The sequence below is a fragment of the Pristiophorus japonicus genome, chromosome 4 (genome assembly GCF_044704955.1).
Source record: "Pristiophorus japonicus isolate sPriJap1 chromosome 4, sPriJap1.hap1, whole genome shotgun sequence".
NCBI lineage: Eukaryota > Metazoa > Chordata > Chondrichthyes > Pristiophoridae > Pristiophorus > Pristiophorus japonicus.
In genome coordinates, this window is record NC_091980.1 from 151,387,430 (window position 1) to 151,404,676 (window position 17,247).

The 17,247-nt window shown below is 59.7% G+C and overlaps 1 protein-coding gene across 2 annotated transcripts in view; it reads left to right on the plus strand.

Annotated features, from left to right (window-relative positions):
• The first annotated feature begins 1,377 nt into the window (after window positions 1-1,377).
• ccdc32 (coiled-coil domain containing 32) overlaps window positions 1,378-17,247 on the plus strand; it is a 79,254-nt gene continuing 63,384 nt past the window's right edge. The window contains exon 1 of one of the 2 annotated variants that reach the window (XM_070877378.1): window positions 1,378-1,429. The gene's annotated coding sequence lies outside the window, so the exon portion shown is untranslated. Of the gene's footprint in view, window positions 1,438-17,247 lie in introns of both variants that reach the window. The other variant, XM_070877379.1, reaches the window with a different exon arrangement.

Genomic DNA, 17,247 nt, shown 5'->3' on the forward strand with positions numbered 1-17,247 from the left:
CCCCCCCCCAGCCCACACTCTCCCCCCCCCACCCCACAGCTCCCCCCCCCCCCACCCACACTCCCCCCCCCCCCCCACACACACTCTCCCCCCCCCACCCCCACACTCTCCCCCCCCCCACCCCCACACTCTCCCCCCCCCCACTCTCCCCCCCCCCCCCCACTCCCACACTTCCCCCACCCCACACTCTCCCCCCCCCCACTCTCCCCCCCCCCCACACTCTCCCCCACCCCCACCCCCACACTCTCCCCCCCCCCCACACTCTCCCCCCCCCCCACTCTCCCCCCCTCCCACTCCCCACACTCTCCCCCCCCTCCCACTCCCACACTCTTCCCCCCCCCCCACTCCCACACTCTTCCCCCCCCCCCCCCACACTCTCCCCCCCCCACTCCCACACTCTCCCCCCCCCACTCCCACACTCTTCCCCCCCCACTCCCACACTCTTCCCCCCCCCCCACTCTTCCCCCCCCCCCCACTCCCACATTCTCCCCCCCCCCCCCACTCCCACACTCCCCCCCCCCCTCCCACACTCTCCCCCCCCTCCCACACTCTCCCCCCCCCTCCCACACTCTCCCCCCCCCCCCCACACCTCTCTCCCCCCCACTCCCACACTCTCTCCCCCCCCACTCCACACTCTCCCCCCCCCTCCACCTCTCCCCCCCCCCTCCACACTCTCCCCCCCCCCTCCCACACTCTCCCCCCCCTCCCACACTCTCCCCCCCCCTCCCACACTCTCCCCCCCCCCTCCCACACTCTCCCCCCCCCACTCCCACACTCTCCCCCCCCCCCACTCCCACACTCTCCCCCCCCCCCCACTCCCACACTCTCCCCCCACTCACTCCCACACTCTCCCCCACTCCCACACTCTCCCACACTCCCCCCCCCACTCCCACATTCTCCCCCCCCCACTCCCACATTCTCCCCCCCCCACTCCCACATTCTCCCCCCCCACTCCCACATTCCTCCCCCTCCCCCCACTCCCACACTCTCCCCCTCCCCCCACTCCCACACTCTCCCCCTCCCCCCACTCCCACACTCTCCCCTCCCCCCACTCCCACACTCTCCCCCTCCCCCCACTCCCACACTCTCCCCCTCCCCCCACTCCCACACTCTCCCCCTCCCCCCACTCCCACACTCTCCCCCTCCCCCCACTCCCACACTCTCCCCCTCCCCCCACTCCCACACTCTCCCTCCCCCCACTCCCACACTCTCCCTCCCCCCACTCCCACACTCTCCCTCTCCCCCACACTCTCCCCCTCACCCTCACTCACACTCGCTATGTCCGCCCCCCCTCACTCATACACACTCTCTCTTTCCGTGTCTCTCTCTCTCTCTCTCTCTCAGTTACTCACAGTTCGTGTCGCCCGGGTGATGACGCACTCACTCTGCGCACTTCAGGCCCGCGAGCGCCCGCCGGTTTGTCAGCGCGGTGAGTGAGTGAGTGACCCACGACCCCGGCAACCGAACCCCCCGCCCCCGGATAATCGAACCACCCTTCCCCTCCCACCGCCCCCTGACAACCGAACCCCCCCGCGCCCCCTGACAACCGACTCTGCAACCCCCACCCCCTGACAACCAACCCCCACGACCCCTGACGAGCGAACACCCCCTCGCTTCCAGTCAACTGATCCACCCTCCCGGCCCCCTGACAACCGACCCCCCGACTCCTTGACAACGGAACGCCCCCGCTCCCTGACAACCGCCCCCAGCTCACTGACAATCGATCCCCACCCCCTCCCAGACCCCCTGACAAACGAAAACCCCTCAACCACGGCCCGCTGACAACCGACACCCCACTCCCTGACCCCGGTCCCAAACAACCGACCTCCTACCGGCTCCCTGACAACCGAACACCCCCGGCCCCTGACAACTGACCCCCGCTCCCCGGACAACCAACCTCCCCCCTGCTCCCTGACAACCGAACCCCGCCCCCGCCAAAACTCCCTGACAACCGAACCCCTCCCCCCCGGCCCCCTGACAACCCCCCGCCCCCTGATTGACCGTCTGTCCCTGTCGGTGTGAGACTGACCGTCTGTCGGTGTGAGACTGACCGTCTGTCCCTGTCGGTGTGAAACTGACCGTCTTTTCCTGTCAGTATGAGACTGATCGCCTGTCCCTGTCGGTGTGAGACTGACCGCCTGTCCCTGTCGGTGTGAGACTGACCGACTGTCGGTGTGAGACTGACCGTCTGTCCCTGTCGGTGTGAGACTGACCGTCTGTCCCTGTCGGTGTGAGACTGACCGACTGTCGATGTGAGACTGACCGTCTGTCCCTGTCAGTGTGAGACTGACCGTCTGTCGGTGTGAGACTGACCGTCTGTCCCTGTGAGACTGACCGTCTGTCCCTGTCGGCGTGAGACTGACCGTCTGTCCCTGTCGGCATGAGACTGACCGTCTGTCGGTGTGAGACATGACCGTCTGTTCCTGTCGGTGTGAAATTGACCGTCTGTCCCTGTCGGCGTGAGACTGACCGTCTGTCCCTGTCGGCGTGAGACTGACCGTCTGTCCCTGTCGGTGTGAGACTGACCGTCTGTCGGTGTGAGACTGATTGTCTGTCCCTGTCGGTGTGAGACTGACCGTCTGTCCCTGTTGGCGTGATACTGACCGTCTGTCCCTGTCGGTGTGAGACTGACCGACTGTCGGTGTGAGACTGACCGTCTGTCCCTGTCGGTGTGAGACTGACCGTCTGTCGGTGTGAGACTGACCGTCTGTCGGTGTGAGACCGACCGTCTGTCCCTGTCGGTGTGAGACTGACCGTCTGTCGGTGTGAGACTGACCGTCTGTCCCTGTCGGCATGAGACTGACCGTCTGTCCCTGTCGGCGTGAGACTGACCGTCTGTTCCTGTCGGTGTGAAACTAACCGTCCCTGTTGGCGTGAGACTGACCGTCTGTCGGTGTGAGACTGATTGTCTGTCCATGTCGGCGTGAGACTGACCGTCTGTCCGTGTCGGCGTGAGTCTGACCGTCTGTCGGTGTGAGACTGATTGTCTGTCCCTGTCGGTGTGAGACTGACCGTCTGTCCCTGTTGGCGTGATACTGACCGTCTGTCCCTGTCGGTGTGAGACTGACCGACTGTCGGTGTGAGACTGACCGTCTGTCCCTGTCGGTGTGAGACTGACCGTCTGTCGGTGTGAGACTGACCGTCTGTTCCTGTCGGTGTGAAACTAACCGTCTGTCCCTGTCAGTATGAATCTAACCGTCTGTCCCTGTCGGTGTGAAACTGACCGTCTGTTCTTGTCAGTGTGAGACTGACCGTCTGTCCCTGTCGGTGTGAAACTGACCGTCTGTCCCTGTCGGTGTGAGACTGACCGCCTGTCCCTGTCGGTGTGAGACTGACCGTCTGTTCCTGTCGGTGTGAGACTGACCGTCTGTCGGTGTGAGACTGACTGCCTGTACCTGTCGGTGTTAGACTGACCGTCTCTCCCTGTCGGTGTGAGACTGACCGTCTCTCCCTGTAGATGTGAGACTGACCATCTGTTCCTGTCGGCGTGAGACTGACCATCTGTCCCTGTCGGCTGAGACTGACCGTCTGTCCCTGTCGGCGTGAGACTGACCGTCTGTCGGTGTGAGACTGACCGCCTGTTCCTGTCGGTGTGAAACTGACCGTCTGTATCTGTCGGTGTGAGATTGATCGTCTGTCCCTGTCAGTGTGAAACTAACCGTCTGTCCCTGTCGGTGTGAGACTGACCGTCTGTCCCTGTCGGTGTGAGACTGACCGTCTGTCCCTGTCGGTGTGAGACTGACCGTCTGTCGGTGTGAGACTGACCGTCTGTTCCTGTCGGTGTGAAACTAACCGTCTGTCCCTGTCGGTGTGAGACTGACCGTCTGTCCCTGTCAGTATGAAACTAACCGTCTGTCCCTGTCGGTGTGAAACTGACCGTCTGTCCCTGTCGGTGTGAAACTGACCGTCTGTTCCTGTCAATGTGAGACTGATCGCCTGTCCCTGTCGGTGTGAGACTGACCGTATGTCCCTGTCGGTGTGAGACTGACCGTCTCTCCCTGTAGATGTGAGACTGACCATCTGTTCCTGTCGGCGTGAGACTGACCATCTGTCCCTGTCGGCTGAGACTGACCGTCTGTCCCTGTCGGCGTGTGACTGACCGTCTGTCCCTGTCGGCGTCAGACTGACCGTCTGTTCCTGTCAGTGTGAGACTGACCGTCTGTCCCTGTCGGTGTGAAACTGACCGTCTGTTCCTGTCGGTGTGAGACTGAACGTCTGTCCCTGTCGGCGTGAGACTGACCGTCTGTCCCTGTCGGTGTGAGACTGACCGTCTGTCGGTGTGAGACTGACCGTCTGTCCCTGTCGGTGTGAGACTGACCGTCTGTCCCTGTCGGCGTGAGACTGACCGTCTGTCGGTGTGAGACTGACCGTCTGTCCCTGTCGGCGTGAGACTTACCGTCTGTCCCTGTCGGTGTGAGACTGACCGTCTGTCCCTGTCGGTGTGAGACTGACCGTCTGTCGGTGTGAGACTGATTGTCTGTCCCTGTCGGTGTGAGACTGACCGTCTGTCCCTGTTGGCGTGATACTGACCGTCTGTCCCTGTCGGTGTGAGACTGACCGACTGTCGGTGTGAGACTGACCGTCTGTCCCTGTCGGTGTGAGACTGACCGTCTGTCGGTGTGAGACTGACCGTCAGTCCCTGTGAGACTGACCGTCTGTCCCTGTCGGTGTGAGACTGACCGTCTGTCCCTGTCGGCGTGAGACTGACCGTCTGTCCCTGTCGGCGTGAGACTGACCGTCTGTCGCTGTGAGACTGACCGTCTGTCCCTGTGAGACTGACCGTCTGTCCCTGTCGGCGTGAGACTGACCGTCTGTCCCTGTCGGCGTGAGACTGACCGTCTGTTCCTGTCGGTGTGAAACTAACCGTCCCTGTTGGCGTGAGACTGACCGTCTGTCCGTGTCGGCGTGAGTCTGACCGTCTGTCGGTGTGAGACTGATTGTCTGTCCCTGTCGGTGTGAGACTGATTGTCTGTCCCTGTCGGTGTGAGACTGACCGTCTGTCCCTGTTGGCGTGATACTGACCGTCTGTCCCTGTCGGTGTGAGACTGACCGACTGTCGGTGTGAGACTGACCGTCTGTCCCTGTCGGTGTGAGACTGACCGTCTGTCGGTGTGAGACTGACCGTCTGTTCCTGTCGGTGTGAAACTAACCGTCTGTCCCTGTCGGCGTGAGACTGACCGTCTGTCGGTGTGAGACTGACCGTCTGTTCCTGTCGGTGTGAAACTAACCGTCTGTCCCTGTCGGTGTGAGACTGACCGTCTGTCCCTGTCAGTATGAATCTAACCGTCTGTCCCTGTCGGTGTGAAACTGACCGTCTGTTCTTGTCAGTGTGAGACTGACCGTCTGTCCCTGTCGATGTGAAACTGACCGCCTGTCCCTGTCGGTGTGAGACTGACCGCCTGTCCCTGTCGGTGTGAGAATGACCGTCTGTCGGTGTGAGACTGACTGTCTGTCCCTGTCGGTGTTAGACTGACCGTCTCTCCCTGTCGGTGTGAGACTGACCGTCTCTCCCTGTAGATGTGAGACTGACCGCCTGTCCCTGTCGGCTGAGACTGACCGCCTGTCCCTGTCGGCTGAGACTGACCGTCTGTCCCTGTCGGTGTGAGACTGACCGTCTGTCGGTGTGAGACTGACCGTCTGTCGGTGTGAGACTGACCGTCTGTCCCTGTCGGTGTGAGACTGACCGTCCGTCCCTGTCAGTGTGAAACTAACCGTCTGTCACTGTCGGTGTGAAACTGACCGTCTGTTACTGTCGGTGTGAGACTGACCGTCTGTCCTTGTCGGGGTGAGACTGACCGTCTGTTCCTGTCGGCTGAGACTGACCGCCTCTCCCTGTCGGTGTGAGACTGACCGTCTGTCGGTGTGAGACCGACCGTCTGTCCCTGTCGGTGTGAGACTGACCGTCTGTCGGTGTGAGACTGACCGTCTGTCCCTGTCGGCGTGAGACTGACCGTCTGTTCCTGTCGGTGTGAAACTAACCGTCCCTGTTGGCGTGAGACTGACCGTCTGTCGGTGTGAGACTGATTGTCTGTCCATGTCGGCGTGAGACTGACCGTCTGTCCGTGTCGGCGTGAGTCTGACCGTCTGTCGGTGTGAGACTGATTGTCTGTCCCTGTCGGTGTGAGACTGACCGTCTGTCCCTGTTGGCGTGATACTGACCGTCTGTCCCTGTCGGTGTGAGACTGACCGACTGTCGGTGTGAGACTGACCGTCTGTCCCTGTCGGTGTGAGACTGACCGTCTGTCGGTGTGAGACTGACCGTCTGTCCCTGTGAGACTGACCGTCTGTCCCTGTCGGCATGAGACTGACCGTCTGTCCCTGTCGGCATGAGACTGACCGTCTGTCGGTGTGAGACTGACCGTCTGTTCCTGTCGGTGTGAAACTGACCGTCTGTCCCTGTCGGTGTGAGACTGACCGTCTGTCCCTGTCGGCGTGAGACTGACCGTCTGTCCCTGTCGGTGTGAGACTGACCGTCTGTCCCTGTCGGTGTGAGACTGACCGACTGTCGATGTGAGACTGACCGTCTGTCCCTGTCAGTGTGAGACTGACCGTCTGTCGGTGTGAGACTGACCGTCTGTCCCTGTGAGACTGACCGTCTGTCCCTGTCGGCGTGAGACTGACCGTCTGTCCCTGTCGGCATGAGACTGACCGTCTGTCGGTGTGAGACATGACCGTCTGTTCCTGTCGGTGTGAAATTGACCGTCTGTCCCTGTCGGCGTGAGACTGACCGTCTGTCCCTGTCGGCGTGAGACTGACCGTCTGTCCCTGTCGGTGTGAGACTGACCGTCTGTCGGTGTGAGACTGATTGTCTGTCCCTGTCGGTGTGAGACTGACCGTCTGTCCCTGTTGGCGTGATACTGACCGTCTGTCCCTGTCGGTGTGAGACTGACCGACTGTCGGTGTGAGACTGACCGTCTGTCCCTGTCGGTGTGAGACTGACCGTCTGTCGGTGTGAGACTGACCGTCTGTCGGTGTGAGACCGACCGTCTGTCCCTGTCGGTGTGAGACTGACCGTCTGTCGGTGTGAGACTGACCGTCTGTCCCTGTCGGCATGAGACTGACCGTCTGTCCCTGTCGGCATGAGACTGACCGTCTGTTCCTGTCGGTGTGAAACTAACCGTCCCTGTTGGCGTGAGACTGACCGTCTGTCGGTGTGAGACTGATTGTCTGTCCATGTCGGCGTGAGACTGACCGTCTGTCCGTGTCGGCGTGAGTCTGACCGTCTGTCGGTGTGAGACTGATTGTCTGTCCCTGTCGGTGTGAGACTGACCGTCTGTCCCTGTTGGCGTGATACTGACCGTCTGTCCCTGTCGGTGTGAGACTGACCGACTGTCGGTGTGAGACTGACCGTCTGTCCCTGTCGGTGTGAGACTGACCGTCTGTCGGTGTGAGACTGACCGTCTGTTCCTGTCGGTGTGAAACTAACCGTCTGTCCCTGTCAGTATGAATCTAACCGTCTGTCCCTGTCGGTGTGAAACTGACCGTCTGTTCTTGTCAGTGTGAGACTGACCGTCTGTCCCTGTCGGTGTGAAACTGACCGTCTGTCCCTGTCGGTGTGAGACTGACCGCCTGTCCCTGTCGGTGTGAGACTGACCGTCTGTTCCTGTCGGTGTGAGACTGACCGTCTGTCGGTGTGAGACTGACTGCCTGTACCTGTCGGTGTTAGACTGACCGTCTCTCCCTGTCGGTGTGAGACTGACCGTCTCTCCCTGTAGATGTGAGACTGACCATCTGTTCCTGTCGGCGTGAGACTGACCATCTGTCCCTGTCGGCTGAGACTGACCGTCTGTCCCTGTCGGCGTGAGACTGACCGTCTGTCGGTGTGAGACTGACCGCCTGTTCCTGTCGGTGTGAAACTGACCGTCTGTATCTGTCGGTGTGAGATTGATCGTCTGTCCCTGTCAGTGTGAAACTAACCGTCTGTCCCTGTCGGTGTGAGACTGACCGTCTGTCCCTGTCGGTGTGAGACTGACCGTCTGTCCCTGTCGGTGTGAGACTGACCGTCTGTCGGTGTGAGACTGACCGTCTGTTCCTGTCGGTGTGAAACTAACCGTCTGTCCCTGTCGGTGTGAGACTGACCGTCTGTCCCTGTCAGTATGAAACTAACCGTCTGTCCCTGTCGGTGTGAAACTGACCGTCTGTCCCTGTCGGTGTGAAACTGACCGTCTGTTCCTGTCAATGTGAGACTGATCGCCTGTCCCTGTCGGTGTGAGACTGACCGTATGTCCCTGTCGGTGTGAGACTGACCGTCTCTCCCTGTAGATGTGAGACTGACCATCTGTTCCTGTCGGCGTGAGACTGACCATCTGTCCCTGTCGGCTGAGACTGACCGTCTGTCCCTGTCGGCGTGTGACTGACCGTCTGTCCCTGTCGGCGTCAGACTGACCGTCTGTTCCTGTCAGTGTGAGACTGACCGTCTGTCCCTGTCGGTGTGAAACTGACCGTCTGTTCCTGTCGGTGTGAGACTGAACGTCTGTCCCTGTCGGCGTGAGACTGACCGTCTGTCCCTGTCGGTGTGAGACTGACCGTCTGTCGGTGTGAGACTGACCGTCTGTCCCTGTCGGTGTGAGACTGACCGTCTGTCCCTGTCGGCGTGAGACTGACCGTCTGTCGGTGTGAGACTGACCGTCTGTCCCTGTCGGCGTGAGACTTACCGTCTGTCCCTGTCGGTGTGAGACTGACCGTCTGTCCCTGTCGGTGTGAGACTGACCGTCTGTCGGTATGAGACTGATTGTCTGTCCCTGTCGGTGTGAGACTGACCGTCTGTCCCTGTTGGCGTGATACTGACCGTCTGTCCCTGTCGGTGTGAGACTGACCGACTGTCGGTGTGAGACTGACCGTCTGTCCCTGTCGGTGTGAGACTGACCGTCTGTCGGTGTGAGACTGACCGTCAGTCCCTGTGAGACTGACCGTCTGTCCCTGTCGGTGTGAGACTGACCGTCTGTCCCTGTCGGCGTGAGACTGACCGTCTGTCCCTGTCGGCGTGAGACTGACCGTCTGTCGCTGTGAGACTGACCGTCTGTCCCTGTGAGACTGACCGTCTGTCCCTGTCGGCGTGAGACTGACCGTCTGTCCCTGTCGGCGTGAGACTGACCGTCTGTTCCTGTCGGTGTGAAACTAACCGTCCCTGTTGGCGTGAGACTGACCGTCTGTCCGTGTCGGCGTGAGTCTGACCGTCTGTCGGTGTGAGACTGATTGTCTGTCCCTGTCGGTGTGAGACTGACCGTCTGTCCCTGTTGGCGTGATACTGACCGTCTGTCCCTGTCGGTGTGAGACTGACCGACTGTCGGTGTGAGACTGACCGTCTGTCCCTGTCGGTGTGAGACTGACCGTCTGTCGGTGTGAGACTGACCGTCTGTTCCTGTCGGTGTGAAACTAACCGTCTGTCCCTGTCGGCGTGAGACTGACCGTCTGTCGGTGTGAGACTGACCGTCTGTTCCTGTCGGTGTGAAACTAACCGTCTGTCCCTGTCGGTGTGAGACTGACCGTCTGTCCCTGTCAGTATGAATCTAACCGTCTGTCCCTGTCGGTGTGAAACTGACCGTCTGTTCTTGTCAGTGTGAGACTGACCGTCTGTCCCTGTCGATGTGAAACTGACCGCCTGTCCCTGTCGGTGTGAGACTGACCGCCTGTCCCTGTCGGTGTGAGAATGACCGTCTGTCGGTGTGAGACTGACTGTCTGTCCCTGTCGGTGTTAGACTGACCGTCTCTCCCTGTCGGTGTGAGACTGACCGTCTCTCCCTGTAGATGTGAGACTGACCGCCTGTCCCTGTCGGCTGAGACTGACCGTCTGTCCCTGTCGGTGTGAGACTGACCGTCTGTCGGTGTGAGACTGACCGTCTGTCGGTGTGAGACTGACCGTCTGTCCCTGTCGGTGTGAGACTGACCGTCCGTCCCTGTCAGTGTGAAACTAACCGTCTGTCACTGTCGGTGTGAAACTGACCGTCTGTTACTGTCGGTGTGAGACTGACCGTCTCTCCCTGTAGATGTGAGACTGACCGCCTGTCCCTGTCGGCTGAGACTGACCGTCTGTCCCTGTCGGTGTGAGACTGACCGTCTGTCGGTGTGAGACTGACCGTCTGTCCCTGTCGGCGTGAGACTGACCGTCTGTTCCTGTCGGTGTGAAACTAACCGTCCCTGTTGGCGTGAGACTGACCGTCTGTCGGTGTGAGACTGATTGTCTGTCCATGTCGGCGTGAGACTGACCGTCTGTCCGTGTCGGCGTGAGTCTGACCGTCTGTCGGTGTGAGACTGATTGTCTGTCCCTGTCGGTGTGAGACTGACCGTCTGTCCCTGTTGGCGTGATACTGACCGTCTGTCCCTGTCGGTGTGAGACTGACCGACTGTCGGTGTGAGACTGACCGTCTGTCCCTGTCGGTGTGAGACTGACCGTCTGTCGGTGTGAGACTGACCGTCTGTCCCTGTGAGACTGACCGTCTGTCCCTGTCGGCATGAGACTGACCGTCTGTCCCTGTCGGCATGAGACTGACCGTCTGTCGGTGTGAGACTGACCGTCTGTTCCTGTCGGTGTGAAACTGACCGTCTGTCCCTGTCGGTGTGAGACTGACCGTCTGTCCCTGTCGGCGTGAGACTGACCGTCTGTCGGTGTGAGACTGACCGTCTGTCCCTGTCGGTGTGAAACTGACCGTCTGTCCATGTCGGTGTGAGACTGACCGTCTGTCGGTGTGAGACTGACCGTCGTCCCTGTCAGTGTGAAACTAACCGTCTGTACCTGTCGGTGTGAAACTGACCGTCTGTTACTGTCGGTTTGAGACTGACCGTCTGTCCCTGTCGGGGTGAGACTGACCGTCTGTCCCTGTCGGTGTGAGACTGACCGTCTGTCCCTGTCGGGGTGAGACTGACCGTCTGTTCCTGTCGGCTGAGACTGACCGCCTCTCCCTGTCGGTGTGAGACTGACCGTCTGTCGGTGTGAGACCGACCGTCTGTCCCTGTCGGTGTGAGACTGACCGTCTGTCCCTGTCGGCGTGAGACTGACCGTCTGTCCCTGTCGGCGTGAGACTGACCGTCTGTCGGTGTGAGACTGACCGTCTGTCCCTGTCGGTGTGAAACTGACCGTCGGTGTGAAACTGACCGTCTGTCCCTGTCGGGGTGAGACTGACCGTCTGTTCCTGTCGGCTGAGACTGACCGCCTCTCCCTGTCGGTGTGAGACTGACCGTCTGTCGGTGTGAGACCGTCCGTCTGTCCCTGTCTGTGTGAGACTGACCGTCTGTCGGTGTGAGACTGACCGTCTGTCCTTGTCGGCGTGAGACTGACCGTCTGTCCCTGTCGGCGTGAGACTGACCGTCTGTCGGTGTGAGACTGACCGTCTGTTTCTGTCGGTGTGAAACTAACCGTCCCTGTTGGCGTGAGACTGACCGTCTGTCGGTGTGAGACTGATTGTCTGTCCATGTCGGCGTGAGACTGACCGTCTGTCCCTGTCGGCGTGAGTCTGACCGTCTGTCGGTGTGAGACTGATTGTCTGTCCCTGTCGGTGTGAGACTGACCGTCTGTCCCTGTCGGTGTGAAACTGACCGTCTGTCCCTGTCGGTGTGAGACTGACCGTCTGTCGGTGTGAGACTGACCGTCTATCGGTGTGAGACTGACTGTCTGTCCCTGTCGGTGTGAGACTGACCGTCCGTCCCTGTCAGTGTGAAACTAACTGTCTGTCCCTGTCGGTGTGAAACTGACCGTCTGTTACTGTCGGTGTGAGACTGACCGTCTGTCCCTGTCGGGGTGAGACTGACCGCCTGTTCCTGTCGGCTGAGACTGACCGCCTCTCCCTGTCGGTGTGAGACTGACCGTCTGTCGGTGTGAGACTGACCGTCTGTCCCTGTCGGTGTGAGACTGACCGTCTGTCCCTGTTGGCGTGATACTGACCGTCTGTCCCTGTCGGTGTGAGACTGACCGACTGTCGGTGTGAGACTGACCGTCTGTTCCTGTCGGTGTGAAACTAACCGTCTGTCCCTGTCGGTGTGAGACTGACCGTCTGTCCCTGTCAGTATGAATCTAACCATCTGTCCCTGTCGGTGTGAAACTGACCGTCTGTTCCTGTCGGTGTGAGAATGACCGCCTGTCCCTGTCGGTGTGAGACTGACCGTCTGTTCCTGTCGGTGTGAGACTGACCATCTGTCGGTGTGAGACTGACCGTCTGTCCCTGTCGGTGTGAGACTGACCATCTGTCCCTGTCGGTGTGAGACTGACCGTTTCTCCCTGTCGGTGTGAGACTGACCGTCTCTCCCTGTCGATGTGAGACTGACCGTCTGTTCCTGTCGGCGTAAGACTGACTGTCTGTCCCTGTCGGCTGAGACTGACCGTCTGTCCCTGTCGGCGTGAGACTGACCGTCTGTCCCTGTCGGCGTGAGACTGACCGTCTGTCGGTGTGAGACTGACCGTCTGTCCCTGTCGGTGTGAAACTGACTGTCTGTCCCTGTCGGTGTGAGACTGACCGTCTGTCGGTGTGAGACTGACCGTCTGTCGGTGTGAGACTGACCGTCTGTCCCTGTCGGTGTGAGACTGACCGTCCGTCCCTGTCAGTGTGAAACTGACCGTCTGTCCCTGTCGGTGTGAAACTAACCATCTGAACCTTTCGGTGTGAAACTGACCGTCTGTTCCTGTCGGTGTAAGACTGACCGTCTGTCGGTGTGAGACTGACTGTCTGTCCCTGTCGGGGTGAGACTGACCGTCCGTCCCTGTCAGTGTGAAACTAACCGTCTGTCCCTGTCGGTGTGAAACTAACCATCTGTCCCTGTCGGCTGAGACTGACCGCCTCTCCCTGTCGGTGTGAGACTGACCGTCTGTCGGTGTGAGAATGATTGTCTGTCCCTGTCGGTGTGAGACTGACCGTCTGTCCCTGTCGGCGTGAGACTGACCATCTGTCCCTGTCGGTGTGAGACTGACCGTCTGTCGGTGTGAGACTGACCGTCTGTCCCTGTCGGTGTGAGACTGACCGTCTGTCGGTGTGAGACTGACCGTCTGTCCCTGTCGGTGTGAGACTGACCGACTGTCGGTGTGAGACTGACCGTCTGTCCCTGTCGGTGTGAGACTGACCGTCTGTCGGTGTGAGACTGACCGTCTGTCCCTGTCGGTGTGAGACTGACCGACTGTCGGTGTGAGACTGACCGTCTGTCCCTGTCGGTGTGAGACTGACCGTCTGTCGGTGTGAGACTGACCGTCTGTCGGTGTGAAACTAACCGTCTGTCCCTGTCGGTGTGAGACTGACCGTCTGTCGGTGTGAGACTGACTGTCTGTCGGTGTGAGACTGACCGTCTGTCCCTGTCGGTGTGAGACTGACCGTTTCTCCCTGTCGGTGTGAGACTGACCGTCTCTCCCTGTCGATGTGAGACTGACCGTCTGTTCCTGTCGGCGTAAGACTGACTGTCTGTCCCTGTCGGCTGAGACTGACCGTCTGTCCCTGTCGGCGTGAGACTGACCGTCTGTCCCTGTCGGCGTGAGACTGACCGTCTGTCGGTGTGAGACTGACCGTCTGTCCCTGTCGGTGTGAGACTGACCGTCTGTCGGTGTGAGACTGACCGTCTGTCGGTGTGAGACTGACCATCTGTCCCTGTCGGTGTGAGACTGACCGTCCGTCCCTGTCAGTGTGAAACTGACCGTCTGTCCCTGTCGGTGTGAAACTAACCATCTGAACCTGTCGGTGTGAAACTGACCGTCTGTTCCTGTCGGTGTAAGACTGACCGTCTGTCGGTGTGAGACTGACCGTCTGTCCCTGTCGGGGTGAGACTGACCGTCCGTCCCTGTCAGTGTGAAACTAACCGTCTGTCCCTGTCGGTGTGAAACTAACCATCTGTCCCTGTCGGCTGAGACTGACCGCCTCTCCCTGTCGGTGTGAGACTGACCGTCTGTCGGTGTGAGACTGACCGTCTGTCGGTGTGAGACTGACCATCTGTCCCTGTCGGTGTGAGACTGACCGTCTGTCGGTGTGAGACTGACCGTCTGTCCCTGTCGGCGTGAGACTGACCGTCTGTCCCTGTCGGCGTGAGACTGACCGTATGTCGGTGTGAGACTGACCGTCTGTTCCAGTCGGTGTGAAACTAACCGTCCCTGTCGGTGTGAGACTGACCCTCTGTCCCTGTTGGTGAGACTGACCGACTGTCAGTGTGAGACTGACCGTCTGTCCCTGTCGGTGTGAGACTGACCGTCTGTCGGTGTGAGACTGACCGTCTGTTCCTGTCGGTGTGAAACTAACCGTCTGTCCCTGTCGGTGTGAGACTGACCGTCTGTCCCTGTCAGTATGAATCTAACCATCTGTCCCTGTCGGTGTGAAACTGACCGCCTGTCCCTGTCGGTGTGAGACTGACCGTCTGTTCCTGTCGGTGTGAGACTGACCATCTGTCGGTGTGAAACTGACCGTCTGGTCCTGTCGGTGTGAGACTGACCGCCTGTCCCTGTCGGTGTGAGACTGACCGTCTGTTCCTGTCGGTGTGAGACTGACCATCTGTCGGTGTGAGACTGACCGTCTGTCCCTGTCGGTGTGAGACTGACCGTTTCTCCCTGTCGGTGTGAGACTGACCGTCTGTCCCTGTCGGCGTGTGACTGACCGTCTGTTCCTGTCGGCGTAAGACTGCCTGTCTGTCCCTGTCGGCTGAGACTGACCGTCTGTCCCTGTCGGCGTGAGACTGACCGTCTGTCCCTGTCGGCGTGAGACTGACCGTCTGTCGGTGTGAGACTGACCGTCTGTCCCTGTCGGTGTGAAACTGACCGTCTGTCCCTGTCGGTGTGAGACTGACCGTCTGTCGGTGTGAGACTGACCGTCTGTCGGTGTGAGACTGACCGTCTGTCCCTGTCGGTGTGAGACTGACCGTCCGTCCCTGTCAGTGTGAAACTGACCGCCTGTCCCTGTCGGTGTGAAACTAACCATCTAAACCTGTCGGTGTGAAACTGACCGTCTGTTCCTGTCGGTGTAAGACTGACCGTCTGTCGGTGTGAGACTGACCGTCTGTCCCTGTCGGGGTGAGACTGACCGTCCGTCCCTGTCAGTGTGAAACTAACCGTCTGTCCCTGTCGGTGTGAAACTAACCATCTGTCCCTGTCGGCTGAGACTGACCGCCTCTCCCTGTCGGTGTGAGACTGACCGTCTGTCGGTGTGAGACTGACCGTCTGTCGGTGTGAGACTGACCGTCTGTCCCTGTCGGTGTGAGACTGACCGTCTGTCGGTGTGAGACTAACCGTCTGTCCCTGTCGGCGTGAGACTGACCGTCTGTCCCTGTCGGCGTGAGACTGACCGTATGTCGGTGTGAGACTGACCGTCTGTTCCAGTCGGTGTGAAACTAACCGTCCCTGTCGGTGTGAGACTGACCCTCTGTCCCTGTTGGTGAGACTGACCGACTGTCAGTGTGAGACTGACCGTCTGTCCCTGTCGGTGTGAGACTGACCGTCTGTCGGTGTGAGACTGACCGCCTGTCCCTGTCGGTGTGAGACTGACCGTCTGTTCCTGTCGGTGTGAGACTGACCATCTGTCGGTGTGAGACTGACTGTCTGTCCCTGTCGGTGTTAGACTGACCGTCTCTCCCTGTCGGTGTGAGACTGACCATCTCTCCCTGTAGATGTGAGACTGACCGTCTGTTACCGTCGGCGTGAGACTGACCATCTGTCCCTGTCGGCTGAGACTGACCGTCTGTCCCTGTCGGCGTGTGACTGACCGTCTGTCCCTGTCGGCGTGAGACTGACCGTCTGTCGGTGTGAGACTGACCGTCTGTCCCTGTCGGTGTGAAACTGACCGTCTGTCCCTGTCGGTGTGAGACTGACCGTCTGTCGGTGTGAGACTGACCGTCTGTCGGTGTGAGACTGACCGTCTGTCCCTGTCGGTGTGAGACTGACCGTCTGTCCCTGTCGGTGTGAAACTAACCATCTGAACCTTTCGGTGTGAAACTGACCGTCTGTTCCTGTCGGTGTAAGACTGACCGTCTGTCGGTGTGAGACTGACCGTCTGTCCCTGTCGGGGTGAGACTGACCGTCCGTCCCTGTCAGTGTGAAACTAACCGTCTGTCCCTGTCGGTGTGAAACTAACCATCTGTCCCTGTCGGCTGAGACTGACCGCCTCTCCCTGTCGGTGTGAGACTGACCGTCTGTCGGTGTGAGACTGATTGTCTGTCCCTGTCGGTGTGAGACTGACCGTCTGTCCCTGTCGGCGTGAGACTGACAATCTGTCCCTGTCGGTGTGAGACTGACCGTCTGTCGGTGTGAGACTGACCGTCTGTCCCTGTCGGTGTGAGACTGACCGACTGTCGGTGTGAGACTGACCGTCTGTCCCTGTCGGTGTGAGACTGACCGTCTGTTGGTGTGAGACTGACCGTCTGTCCCTGTCGGTGTGAGACTGACCGACTGTCGGTGTGAGACTGACCGTCTGTCCCTGTCGGTGTGAGACTGACCGTCTGTCGGTGTGAGACTGACCGTCTGTCGGTGTGAAACTAACCGTCTGTCCCTGTCGGTGTGAGACTGACCGTCTGTCGGTGTGAGACTGACTGTCTGTCGGTGTGAGACTGACCGTCTGTCCCTGTCGGTGTGAAACTGACCGTCTGTCCCTGTCGGTGTGAAACTAACCATCTGAACCTTTCGGTGTGAAACTGACCGTCTGTTCCTGTCGGTGTAAGACTGACCGTCTGTCGGTGTGAGACTGACCGTCTGTCCCTGTCGGGGTGAGACTGACCGTCCGTCCCTGTCAGTGTGAAACTAACCGTCTGTCCCTGTCGGTGTGAAACTAACCATCTGTCCCTGTCGGCTGAGACTGACCGCCTCTCCCTGTCGGTGTGAGACTGACCGTCTGTCGGTGTGAGACTGATTGTCTGTCCCTGTCGGTGTGAGACTGACCGTCTGTCCCTGTCGGCGTGAGACTGACCATCTGTCCCTGTCGGTGTGAGACTGACCGTCTGTCGGTGTGAGACTGACCATCTGTCCCTGTCGGTGTGAGACTGACCGACTGTCGGTGTGAGACTGACCGTCTGTCCCTGTCGGTGTGAGACTGACCGTCTGTCGGTGTGAGACTGACCGTCTGTCCCTGTCGGTGTGAGACTGACCGACTGTCGGTGTGAGACTGACCGTCTGTCCCTGTCGGTGTGAGACTGACCGTCTGACGGTGTGAGACTGACCGTCTGTCGGTGTGAAACTAACCGTCTGTCCCTGTCAGTGTGAGACTGACCGTCTGTCGGTGTGAGACTGACTGTCTGTCGGTGTGAGACTGACCGTCTGTCCCTGTCGGTGTGAAACTGACCTCTGTACCTGTCGGTGTGAGA